Genomic DNA, 12,960 nt, shown 5'->3' on the forward strand with positions numbered 1-12,960 from the left:
GACAGGGTAACGAATTGTGACACTTGTTTGAGTGATGAGTATATAGCTGAAATCTGCAATAATATACTGTAGAAGTAAGTAACTTCCTAATGCAGGAACCTTCTCATTATACCAACTCCACGGTATTCTTTCTAACAAGGTCACACACACATCAGGATTTGAACCAGGGCCTGCACATAAAACACTCACTGGTTAGACACTACTTAAGTACCAGACCACCAGCTCAGGTTGATCGCTGTGTTTTCTTATTGTCCCCATAAGACCAAATGTAATTGTCTCTTCCAGCAGGAATAAGAACATGTCATCTTTGGAACTGTCTCTTGACATCAGAGGTAGCGCACTGGTAAAGTTTTCTGCTGATAAATTAGAGGAATCAGGCACATATGGGTTCTATCCCCAGGATCTCCACCTTGTGTCCTCAGCCTTAAAAGCACTAATGAGATGTAGAGTTTTTCTTGTATGATTACCCATTTTTTAAAGGGGTGATACATGTGTTGCGGTGCAGCTGCGGTGATCTGAGTTGAGTGCAGGGATCACTTCTGTACAGCATGGGTTCTAATCCCCACATTGTCTCCTGGTGACATTGGGCAGCTCCCCCCTTTCCCAAAGTACCACATGTGGAGTGATGAATTATGATACCTGTTTGAGTGATGAGTATATTGCTGAAATCTGCAATAATCTACTCTATAAATACAGCTGTCTAGAAAAAAGAAGACAGCTGTATAAGTAACTTTCTTATCCTACAAAAAAACTTGTTGCACTGCCCCCACACCACTAAGCAACTTACCTTTTTTTGGACAAGACCACACATCAGGATTTGAACCAGGGTCTGCATAGAAGACATTTGCTGTTTAGAAACTGCTTACGCACCAGACCACCAGCTCAGGGTGATCTCGGTGCTTTCTTTTTGTCCCCTTAAAACCAAATGTACTTGTCACTTCCAGCAGGAATAAGAACATGTCATCTTTGGAGCTGTCTCTTGGCAGCAGAGGTAGCGCACAGGTAAAGTTCTCTGCTGATAACTTAGGAACATACAAGTTCTATACCCTGGTTCTACTCGTTGTGTCTCCAGTCTTGAAAGCACTTAATGCTGCTGTGCTGTTGTACCCCAATGTGATCTAATGGTTCTTTTGTTGAAAATCTGATTACCCCTATTTTTAAAGAGGTGATAAATAGACCACGCCAGCTGCACTGCAGCTACATAAAGTCAGAGTTAAGTGCAGGGATCACTTCTATACAACGTGGGTTCTAATCCCCATGTTGTTCTCCTGGTCACCTTCCCCCTTCCCCAAAGTGTCACCTATGGATTATGATGCCTGTTTGAGTGATGAGTATATTGCTGAAATCTGCAATAATCTACTATATGAATACAGCTCTCTAGAAAAAGAAACAGCTGCACAAGTAACTTTCGTCATATAAGTAACTTTCTTATGCAGCAACATATTTATTGCACTGCCTCCACACCACTATAAACACCACCCAGCAAAGTATATTTTTTGGATTAGGCCACACATCAGAAATTGAACCAGGGCCTGCACAGAAGACAATCTCTGCTTAGACACTGCTTAAACACCATACCACCACTAGCTCAGGTTGATCTCTGGGCTTTTTCATTGTCTCCCATAAAACCAAATGTACATTTTTTACTTCGAGCAGAAATAAGAACATGTCATCTTTGGAAGAATTTGCAGACAGCTCCTGATAGCAGATGTAGCATGCTGGTAAAGTTCTCTGCTGATAAATTAGAAGAATCAGGCACATATGGGTTCTATCCCCAGGATCTCCTTCTTGTGTCTCCAGCTTTTCACCAGTTTAGGTTCACAAGGCGAGGGATTCTTTTAAAGGAGAAATTCTTTGCCTGTTGAGCGTAAGCTTCTTGACAAAATTGTTGGAAAAACATTGTCACCGTTAAGCACAGGCAGCAAGCGTGTATAAGTCAGGAGAATGCCACCTACCACACAAGCTGCATGCAACAAGATATGAACCCAGGCACATGGGCTAACTCCATAACTGGTCTAGGCACTTAATCCCAAAGCCACCATGCTATCATGCACCCTATGTGATCTAAAGTTTCTAATGTTGAAAGTCCGATTACCCCTGTTTTTTAAGAAGTGAATAAACGTGTTGTTGAGAAGCTGCAGCGCAGCTTGCGTGATCTGAGTTAAGTGCAGGGATCGCTTGTGTCAACGTGGGTTCTAATCCCCACATTGGCCTCCTTGGGCAAAGTGCCACCCATGGAGTGATGGATTATAATACCTGTTTGAGTGATTTGTATATTGTTATAATCTTCTATATAAATACAGCTGTATAAGTAACATTATTCATGTAAGTGACTTTCTTATGCAGCAACATACTCACTGTGCTGCCTCCACACCACTATAAACACCACCCAGCAAGGTATCTTTTGGACAAGACCACACATCAGGATTTGAACCAGAGACCACACAGAAGACACTCACTGGCTAGACACTGATCATGCACCATGCCACCAGCTCAGGTTGATAATTGGACTTTCTTATTGTCCTCATAAGACCAAATGTAAACATTACTTCCAGCAGGAATAAGAACATGTCATCTTTGGAATAATTTGCAGCTGGCTCTCGACAGTAGAGGTAGCGCACTGGTAAAGTTCTCTGCTAACAGAAGAGTCAGGAACATGCAGGTTCTATCCCCAGGAAACTTGTATAAGTAAGGAGAATGCCATCTACAACACCAGCGGCACGCAGCAAGCTTCAAACCCAGGTGCATGGGCTGGCACTGTAGTGTTCCTGAACTCAGCACTTAACTGCTTCTTTATAGGGTGCAGGAGTCAATATAAATCAAGTAGAAAAATAAATGAGACCATTAAATTACAAAGATGTGATATTATTTTTCTTTTTAAAGACAATTTTGACGCAGCGATTATCAAACAAGAACATTTTTATTATTTTGACATGGAAAGAAAGCCAAAAAACTGGAGGCAAGATAATAATTTTAGGCACAACTCCAAGCAGTAAAGCTCATATAAAGTGCCTATAGTTCCCCTCCCCCATCACTTATTAATTGTTCTTCTTCACACACTGTACAGTCGTTTATATTTCCTATTCTTACTAAAGATATTTCACAAATATTATCCAAGAAAATGGTGTCAGTAACATCTAGAGAAGCCGAGTAATTCATTAATGGAAAACTTCTACACCAACTTCCTGTAACACTTGTTGGAGCCGGGTCACTATAAATGACACAGTTTCGAGACTGACACAAATTTTGGTTTTCCCAAAGTTTGCTGCTTTAGTGTTTATCGATCGTTTAGGCCCCATGCACACAACCGTAAAAATCATCCGTACTTGCGGACAGTAATTACGGTCCGCAATTACAGACCTATTCACTTCTATTGACCACGGACAACTTCCCATATAAGTGGCTTCTTTGCTGCCCTTCTTGACACCAGGCCAATCTCCAAAATCCTTCACCTGCCTGTGCGTGCAGATGCACTGACGCCTGCCTGCCGCCATTCATGAGCAAGCTCTGCACTGTTGTTAAAACTGATCCCATAGCTGAATCCTCTTTAGGAGACGGTCCTGGCACTTGCTGGACTTTCTTGAGTGCCCTTAAGCCTTCTTCACAGCAATCGAACCTCTCTCCTTGAAGTTCTTCTTGATCCGATAAATGGTTGATTTAGGGGCAATCTTACACGCAGCAATGTCCTTACCTGTAAAGCCCTTTTGATGCAAAGCAATGATGACTGTACGCGTTTCCATGGAGGTAACCATGGCTAACAGAAGAAGACTGATTTCAAGCACCTTTCCATTTTAAAGCAACCAGTCCACTCTTATAATTCTATCAGCTGCCTTGTCCTCATTAACACTTTCTCCTGAGCGAACGTGAAATGATGGTAGGAGGTCATTTTATGGCAGGGCTGAAATGAGGTGGAAATGTTTTTTTTGTGATTAAGATAATTTTCATGGCAAGGAATGACTATACTATTAATTGCAATTCATCTGATCACTCTTCATATCAATCTAGAGTTAATGCAAATAGCACTATGAAAACTGAAGAAGCAAACTGTGAAAACCAAAATTTGTTTCAAAACTTTTGGCCAGGACTGCACACATAGAACACAAGCCACATACACGCCACTGAAAGCCAGGACATTATCTTACAATGTGGTGAATCGGGCCAGAGCGTGGTGCAATATACAGCATTGTTTTTCCCGTCAAATCTGACGGAAACTGCCATAGACGCAGATGAGAACAGACCTTAACTTCTCGGCAGCTACTTGGGGTGTTGGTTTACTGTAGACAGTAATGGAGTCGCACTGCTGAGCAGCTACTGTATACTGGATACTGCTCTCCCCGACAGCCAGGAGGACAGCCCAGCTGGTAGCCGGGGGGATGGTAATGAAGTTAGGGCAAGATAAGAAGTGGTTCTAGGGGATTCAGCCATCAAGAGGCGTCAGACTATATTGGTGGGTGAAGTATTAGGTCACAGGATAATGAGATCCGTGCGTTACAAACCAACATTGAAGACACATGTGCCTAAAAATGTCAATCACATTCCTGAAACTGAACATGAAAAATTGGACGGCAACCTATAGTGTATGTTCACAAATGCCAGAAGTCTAGGAAGCAAATGGGGGCGCTTGAGGCCTTGGCACTGGAGGAACTTATCGATATAGATGGCTTCGCAGAAACATAGCCGGGCCCTTCACACAATCGGGCTGTCAATCTTCAGTGTTTTACACTCGTTCGGAAAGACAGGACAAATAGGAAAGGTGGGGGAGAATGTCTGCATGTTAAACGTCATACGAAGGGAAGTGTAAAAGAAGCAATACTGGAGGAAGATTGTCAGGAGGTGGAAACCTTGTGGGTGGAATTACAAAGGAACACAGAAATGATTATTTTTGGGTGTAATGTAGACCCCCCCCCCCCCACTAAGGAGACGGATGGTCAGATATAGAAACAGATAGAGTGGGCTGCCCAGGCTGGCACTGCAGTGATAATGGGAGAATAGGGAATAACATGTTTGTGGCAAATTGTGGAGAACCGAACAAAATGTGATGCTCAGTTAAAATCTGGTAATGTCTAACAATGCAGAGCTGGTTGGGAATGTCACGGTGTGTGGAAACTTTGGTAACAATGATCACAATATCATTTGATTATATAAACTGTAAAAAAATAAACACGGGCTAGGTGGTCAAAAACACAGGGTTTTTTTATTTTTATTTTTAAAAAAAGGCAAATTTCTGCAGGTAAAATGGTAATTGAACTTTCAAAAAAACTTCTGGCTTGTCATAGTGAGATGTCTGAAGTTTTGATGACTGGGTGTCCGAGCACGGAGACCCCCACAGATCGCTAAAACGAAGCAGGAGAAGTGCTCAGGTGAGCGCTCAGCCGCTTCGTTTCTGATCGGCTTTTCTCGGAAAGCCGAGCATTTGGTGTACGGGCTCGTATATTATACAGAAGTTGCTGTAGGTGAGGCCGGTGCTTTAAGCCTCTTGTAGCACCAGGACGTAACTGTACCTTATGGCGCGAGGAGAGGAGCATGGAGCGGGCTCACTTACGTGGTGTTGATGGTTGTCATGGCAGTCTGGGGGCCTAATAAAAAGGACCCCAGGTCTGCCATCTTTGTGCTCCTATTAAGCCCTTAAATAGGAGGCTGTAAATAGCACAATACACAGCAATACGGAAGTCCTTAGGGGGATGGAAAAAATGTTTACAAAAAAAAAAGGGAGTAAGGCCGGGTTCTCGCGTAGCGTAAATGCTGCGGAATTTCCACAACTGAACTCTGTGCGGATATTCCACAGCATTTACAGTAGCAGCAAAGTGAATAAGAGAATCACATGCCCGCGCTGCGGAAAACAAAACCGCAGAAAAGTCACGCAAAAGTGTTCTGCGGTGCGTTTCTCATGCTGCGTGTTGTGCAGAGATCCTGCGTGTTTGGCCCATAGACTTCAATAGGGAGCAGAAATTCTGCAACAGATTTATGTTGTTGCGGTTTTTACAGCGTTTGCGCAGCGGAAACACGCAGGTGCACATATACTTTGCTATAACCAATGTTTAAAACGAAATCCGCAGGTAAAACACAGCATTACCGCAGCAAAATGAGCCGAAGAAACACGTTATTTGGTGGGGATTTCTGTCACACATTGACCAGCGTTTTTATTGAGATTCTGCTGCAGATTTTCTGTTTCAGAAAATCTGCAGCGTATCCGGTGTGTGGGAACATACCCTTAAAGTTTTTAGTAATACACCAAAAAAAAAAAAGACCCTCATCCTCTAAAGTGATATAAAAAAAATAAAATCAACATAATTGATGGACTTGTCCGTATAAGTCTGATCTAATATAACGTTATTTAACCTGCAGGGTAAATGCCATATTTAAAAAAGAACGAGAAAAAAAACCCACCAGAATTGCTGGTTTTTGGGTACCTTAAATCCTTAAAAAAATTTAATAAAAAGTGATCAAAAAGTACCCAAAATGGTACTAATAACAAACTAGGTTTTTTTCTATACAATCCTATTGTAATGTCGGGGTAGGGAGAAGACAGGTGAGCCCTAATCTACCCGCCACTCAGTCCCTGACTACTTGCACGGTCCGTCCTAGGCGGCGGGGTACAACTGGGCGACGGTCCCTACGCTCAATATGTGCACGACAGACAAACAGACAAGGGTACACTGAAGCTAAGGGAAATGGGGCAGTTGCCCACGGCAACACCGTGAGCAACAAGAGTAGTGAACGAGACGAGTCAAACCAGGAGTGTACGAGGTACCAAACGCAGAGCAGGAGAATGGTCAGTCAAGCCAGGGTCATATGAAGCAGAGGTGAATAGTTATAGCAGGAACAGTAGAGCCAGGAAACCAGAGAGAATCACAGGCAAAGACAAGCAGGAAATGAAGGTATACATAGACCGAGGGCGGGAGCTAGAACTGTCTGGCCAGGCTGTGATAGGTTCTCCCACTCCTCAGCCTACCAGCCTGAGTGGTAGCAGATCGAGTCACTCTATCAGACCTAGGAGCAGGTGCAGACTGATAACCACGGGCGTCGACACAGAAGCGGTGTCTGGCAGATCCTTTACAGTACCCCCCCTTTTATGAGGTGCCACTGGACCCTTCCTAGGTGGACCTGGCTTATTGGGGAACCGAAGATGGAGCCTCCTGAGCAATACACCAGCGTGAACATCCCGGGCGGGTACCCAAGTCCTCTCCTCAGGCCTGTATCCTATCCAATAGACCAGGTACTGGAGGGAGCCTTGGACCAACCTGCTATCCACAATCTTGGCCACCTCGAATTCTACCCCTTCAGGGGTGAGAACAGGGACCGGAGGTTTCCTCGAGGTAACCAAGGACGGGGAGCAGCGTTTCAGGAGGGAGGCATAAAACACGTTGTGTATTCGAAAAGACGGGGGTAACTCCAGCCGGAAGGAGACAGGGTTAAGGACCTCAATGACCTTGTACGGCCCTATATACCGGGGAGAAAATTTTTTAGACAGAACTTTAAGGCGCACATTTTTTGAAGACAGCCACACCAGATCCCCGACCACAAACAAAGGGTTAGCAGAACGTCTTCTATCTGCCTGAGTCTTTTGTACGCTCTGGGACGCCTCTAGGTTCTTCTGAACCTGGGCCCAGACTGTGCACAGTTCCCGATGAACGACCTCTACCTCGGGATTGTTGGAACCACCAGGTGAAACGGAGGAGAACCGTGGATTAAACCCAAAATTACAGAAAATGGGGGAGTCCCCTGACGAGTTACTGACCCGGTTATTAAGGGAAAATTTGGCGAGGGGAATGAATGAGACCCAATCATATTGACAGTCAGAGATAAAACACCTTAAATATTGTTCTAGAGACTGATTAGTCCTCTCAGTTTGGCCATTAGTTTCAGGATGGAAGGCCGAGGAGAAGGACAGATCAATCTCCAACTTCTTACAGAAAGCTCTCCAAAACAATGAAACAAATTGTACCCCTCTGTCCGAAACAATATTGACAGGTAGAGATGAGCGAACCGGGACAGCGAATCCGAACTTCACCGGGTTCGGCCGAACCCGTTTTGACCGAACCCGGTCAAAAATATTATACAAATCGGCAGCCACTTGTCTCTATCAATCACTGATAGAGAAAAGAGGCTGCTGATTAAAAATAAAATAAAAAACATTTCATACGTACCCGGTCGTTGTCTTGGTGACGAGTCCCTCTTCTTCCTCCAGTCCGACCTTCTTTTCTGACGCGGCAGCCTGTGATTGGCTACAGAGGCCTCTGCAGCCTGTGATTGGCTGCAACGGTCACATGGCCTGTAATGTCACCCAGGAATGTCGGGCCGGATGTCGAGAGGGACGCGTCACCAAGGCAACGGCCAGGAGACCGGACTGCAGGAAGCAGAAAGTTCTCAGTAAGTATGAACGTCTTTTTTTTTTGACAGGTTACTCTATATTGTGATCGGTAGTCACTGTCCAGGGCGCTGAAACAGTTACTGCCGATCAGTTAACTCTTTCAGCACCCTGGACAGTGACTATTTACTGACGTCGCTTAGCAACGCTGCCGTAATGACGGGTGCACACACGTAGTCACCCGTCATTACGGGGCCTCATGCACACGACCGTAAAAACACCCGTTATTACGGGTCGTAATTACGACCCGAAATAGCGGGCCCATAGACTTCTGTTAGCCACGGGTACCTTCCCGTTTTCTCACGGGAAGGTGCCCGTGCCGTTAAAAAGATAGAACATGTTCCATTTTTTTATTTTACGGGCCGTGCTCCTATACTTTATAATGGGAGCACGGCTCGGAAAAACGACCGGCTGCCCGTGGCCGGCCAAGCTCATCTCCTGAAATACTCTGTGCTGCCTTAATCTCTGTGGACAGGTCAGGATCCTGTTTCTTTTAAATGCTGCTGGGGAACCCGCTCGATCCACTATATAAGGCTGCGCTACAGTGCAACATTTGAAAGAAACAGGATCCTGACCTGTCCACAGAGTTTAAGGCAGCACAAAGTATTTCAGGAGAGGAGCGTGCAGATTCTGTGCTGCTGAGAACTCTGTTCTTACCATTACGTAGCTCTCAGTCTGTTACCTCTCCTCCACTCCTGTCCTCAATAACACCTTCACATGATTGGCAAGTCACCACGTAATGGTAAGAGCAGAGTTCACAGCAGCACAGAGTATTTCAGGAGATGAGCGTGTGGATCTTGTGCGGGGTGGTGACTTGCCAATCATGTGAAGGTGTTATTGAGGACAGGAGTGGAGGGGAGGTAACAGACTGAGCTACGTAATGGTAAGAGCAGAGTTCACAGCAGCACAGAGTATTTCAGGAGAGGAGCGTGCAGATTCTGTGCTGCTGTGAACTCTGCTCTTCCCATTACGTAGCTCTCATTTCTCTTAGGTATCAGTGAAGGCTCCGTGATGGTACTGGTCCATCCTCCAGACATGTAGGGACATCTGTTGGGGGATAGAGAGTCACCAGAAGTCTTCTTCACTACTGGACAATCCTGGATATCGAGATGGAACATACAAGAGAATCAAAATGAACAGGAAGTTCTTAGTAAACATTTTGATCGTATAAGCCCACCTGCCTCCTCATGGCGACATCTTTTAAGTGGGTCCCTAATCTATTAGGTGGCGCACCACATGGCAACCAGTGCCACCGCAACACCCCGCCTGCAGAGGGAGCAACACAGTCCCCAGGCTAAGACACCTTATGTTGTAGCCCACAGATCAGTCCATAGTAATGCATCCAAAGGATAACTGAATGCAACCACCACCAGGTAACTCAGTCTAGGTATAGAACAGGTGAATGATAGGTCATTAACCCCTTAATGAACAGCCTATTTTCGTTTTTACCTCCCACCATTCCAAAAATCATAACTTTTGTAATGCGTGTCCACCGCGGACTGTTTAGGAAGGTGGAAGCAGCATTAGGGGGGCAGTCAAAATGCTAGGGGGCGCTATCATTGTATTAAAATAAATATCTATGCACCAGAGAAGATTTGTTACAGCATTTATATTTACAAATCAATTATGATGACGTGATCTTTTGCGTTTTCTATAATATTGTCCGTAGGATAAAAAGATAAGAGAAAGGACATATACATGAGTCCCGGATTATTTGACCTCTCCGGTAAGAAGGTAGATTATCTCCAGGGTGACGTTCAGTATCTTCTCCGTTATGTGTCCCTTATCCATCACAAAGAACAATGACGTGTAGATGGTTCCGAATGAGATCTACAAATAAAGAGATGATAACTAGATGATATAATTATGAAATGTTAAAGGGACACCCCGGGCAAACCTAACCTCTCCCATGTGCTGCATTCTGGTATTCCATGTGTCAGTCTTTCCCCTGTTATTTATCTCTATATATCAGACCGGGATGGTTGCTTAGCAGCAGTGTGAATCCGGCTCGGTGACTACTTTCTCTACTTGGGTCTCTGGAGATCTATGTGTCACCCATTACAGGCTTCAGCAGTTCCTGTACCGCACTAGTTATACACAGGGGGAAACAGAAACTTCTATCATCAACTGCCACTGATACTTAGACAGGTTCCTGTCACACAGGTGTAGAAGAATATAGTGCAGCCTCCCAGTCTGTATACTGATGGTTTCTCAGCTTATTTAGAAGAATATAGAGAGAATAATAATCACAGTGTCCCCCAGCATAAAGAAATTATATGGTCTTTAGCTGTTCATGTGATTGATAGCAAAGCAGAGAGGAAGAGAAAGCTGGGGAAATCTAAGAATCAAGACGGAGGCTTCTTTTAAAGCACGGACAAGGTAGGCGTTCAAAAAGTAAGTACAGTATACATAAAAGAAGTGTAGAGTGATATATACAGTCAGGTGAGGGTGCAGACATGGAAAGTTGTGCTTCCACTGGAGCTCTTCTTTAATTTTTAGTTCTGTGTCTCTTGGCAGTAAGGAGAAAATACAGCATGTGGGAGGTGAGAGACAATACTATATGGATAAAAGTACGTGAACACCCCCCCTAATTATTGAGCTTCACGCATTGAGCTGTTTCAGCTTCACGCATTGCAAACAGGTGCATAAATCAAGCCCACAGCCATGCACTCTCCAGAGAAACATTGCTAGTAGTATGGGTCGTACTGAAGAGCTCAGTGGCTTTAAACGTGGCGCAGAACAAGAACTGTGTGTCAGGAGCTTCATGAAATGGATTTCCTTAGATCCCCCTGCACAATGCCAGGAGTCAGCTGGAGAGGTGTAAAGCACGTCGTTCTCTAGAGTGATGACGTCTTGTTATCTGGTAGTCTGATGGGTGAATCTGGGCCTCTGAACGTTACCTACAGTAATACATAGTGTCTACTGGGGAAGGACCTTTCCTGTCCCCGCATGACTGCGCCCCTGTAAGCAAGGTCCATAAAGACATGGTTTGATGAGTTTGTTGTGTAGTGACTCGAGTGGCCTGCACAAAGGACCATCCAACACCTTTGGGATGAATTATAACACGGGTTGCGAGCAAAACCTACTCATCCAATATCAGCGCTTGTCTGTGGGAATTTGTGCCCATTCAGCCAAAAAAAGCATCTGTGAGGTCACACTCCAAAATCTTGTGGCAAGCCTTCCCAGAAGAGTAGAGACTGTTAAAGCCGCAAGAGGGCAATGATCGAGAGCGAGGGTTCATATGGCAGTAAAACTTCTACCGATCGCAAAATGATGGCATAACCCAACGACAGACTTTGTGTGATGAGAATATTCCGTTACTTCTTCAGTGGAGATCCGCACAGTAACAGCCAATATCCTATGGCCTTCCTCTATCTATCAGAAGTTTAGTCCAGATGGGCCTGAACTGTCTATACGTATCTGCAGGAACATGATCAAAAGATGGTCTCTTGGTTATGGCCATGTCAACTTCCAGCAGACGGTGAGTAATGGTCATTACATTGTGATATGTACCCGGTAATGTAATAAGTGGTGAAATATGACACCCGGACCCCACACCGATCAGCTGTTCGGGCACCGGATGTTATGCTGGGCATGCAGTGCTTCATACACTGTATAGCGGCCGTGCTGCAGAACTGCAGCTCTAGTCACATTCACGGCCGCTAAACTGTGAGCCATCTGCTTCCGGAACGGACCCCCATCAATGATATACCGATGACCTATCCTGTGGAAAGGTCATCAGTATGAAAAACCGCCCCCTGCCCGGACAACCCCTTTAATTCTGGAGCACTGAACTCTCTTTAGCCATGGGAACCTTCCAGTATTACACTTGAAGATCCCTGACCAAAAATGGAGCCAACTCAGCGTTCTGTAAACAAGTCAACTTTATTACCAATGCTGTGGCCGGGTTGTTTCCTTCAAGAAGGACCCCCTGACGCCACTGTCCATATATGGACATTGACGTCAGGGATCTCCTCCTGGAGCGGAATCCCTGGCCAGAGTTGGCAAGCGGATTCCACTCAAGGAGTAGACACTGACGTCACTGTCCATATATGGACAGTGGCGTCAGGGGGTCCTTCTTGAGGCAATCCCCGGCCACAGCATTGGTAATGCTGCGGCCGGGGATTCAGTTTAGGGAGTAACCCCTGACGCCACTGTCCATATATGCTAGAGGGAGCTTGAGTGGCGCTATCTACAGGAGAAGGGGGGTAGCGCTATATGTATCCGGTGATATCTACAGGGGGGCGCTGTGTGGCACAATCTACAGTGGGCGCTGTGTGGCGTTATCTACAGGGGGGTGTGGCATTATATACAGAGGGGGTGTGGCATTTTCAGACCCTAGACAACCTTTTTGGTGGACCATTGTGGTAAAAACTGATGTTAAAAACGGATGACAACTAACGACAACTGATGGTTTTGTAGTAAAAATTGTGAAAAATTCTGATGCAACTGATACATTTTTGAATCGGTTTTTGCATCAGTTGTAATCACTTGAGACAAAAAAAACTGATGATGATGCAATTGATATATTCAAACAATGTAACAGTGGCTATCAGCTGTTAATCAACTGTTATGGGGGACTTTGACTGTTG

General features: G+C 45.0%; 1 long non-coding RNA gene across 1 annotated transcript; it reads right to left on the minus strand.

Annotated features, from left to right (window-relative positions):
* Positions 1-1,675: 1,675 nt before the first annotated feature.
* On the minus strand, positions 1,676-11,462 carry LOC142663339 (uncharacterized). Its single transcript, XR_012851083.1, has 3 exons — positions 10,271-11,462; positions 10,088-10,198; positions 1,676-1,872 (listed from the first exon to the last, which is right to left on the minus strand). It is a non-coding gene; the product is annotated as an uncharacterized LOC142663339 (long non-coding RNA).
* Positions 11,463-12,960: the final 1,498 nt, after the last annotated feature.

This window comes from Rhinoderma darwinii, chromosome 11 (assembly GCF_050947455.1).
Source record: "Rhinoderma darwinii isolate aRhiDar2 chromosome 11, aRhiDar2.hap1, whole genome shotgun sequence".
NCBI classification, from domain to species: domain Eukaryota; kingdom Metazoa; phylum Chordata; class Amphibia; order Anura; family Rhinodermatidae; genus Rhinoderma; species Rhinoderma darwinii.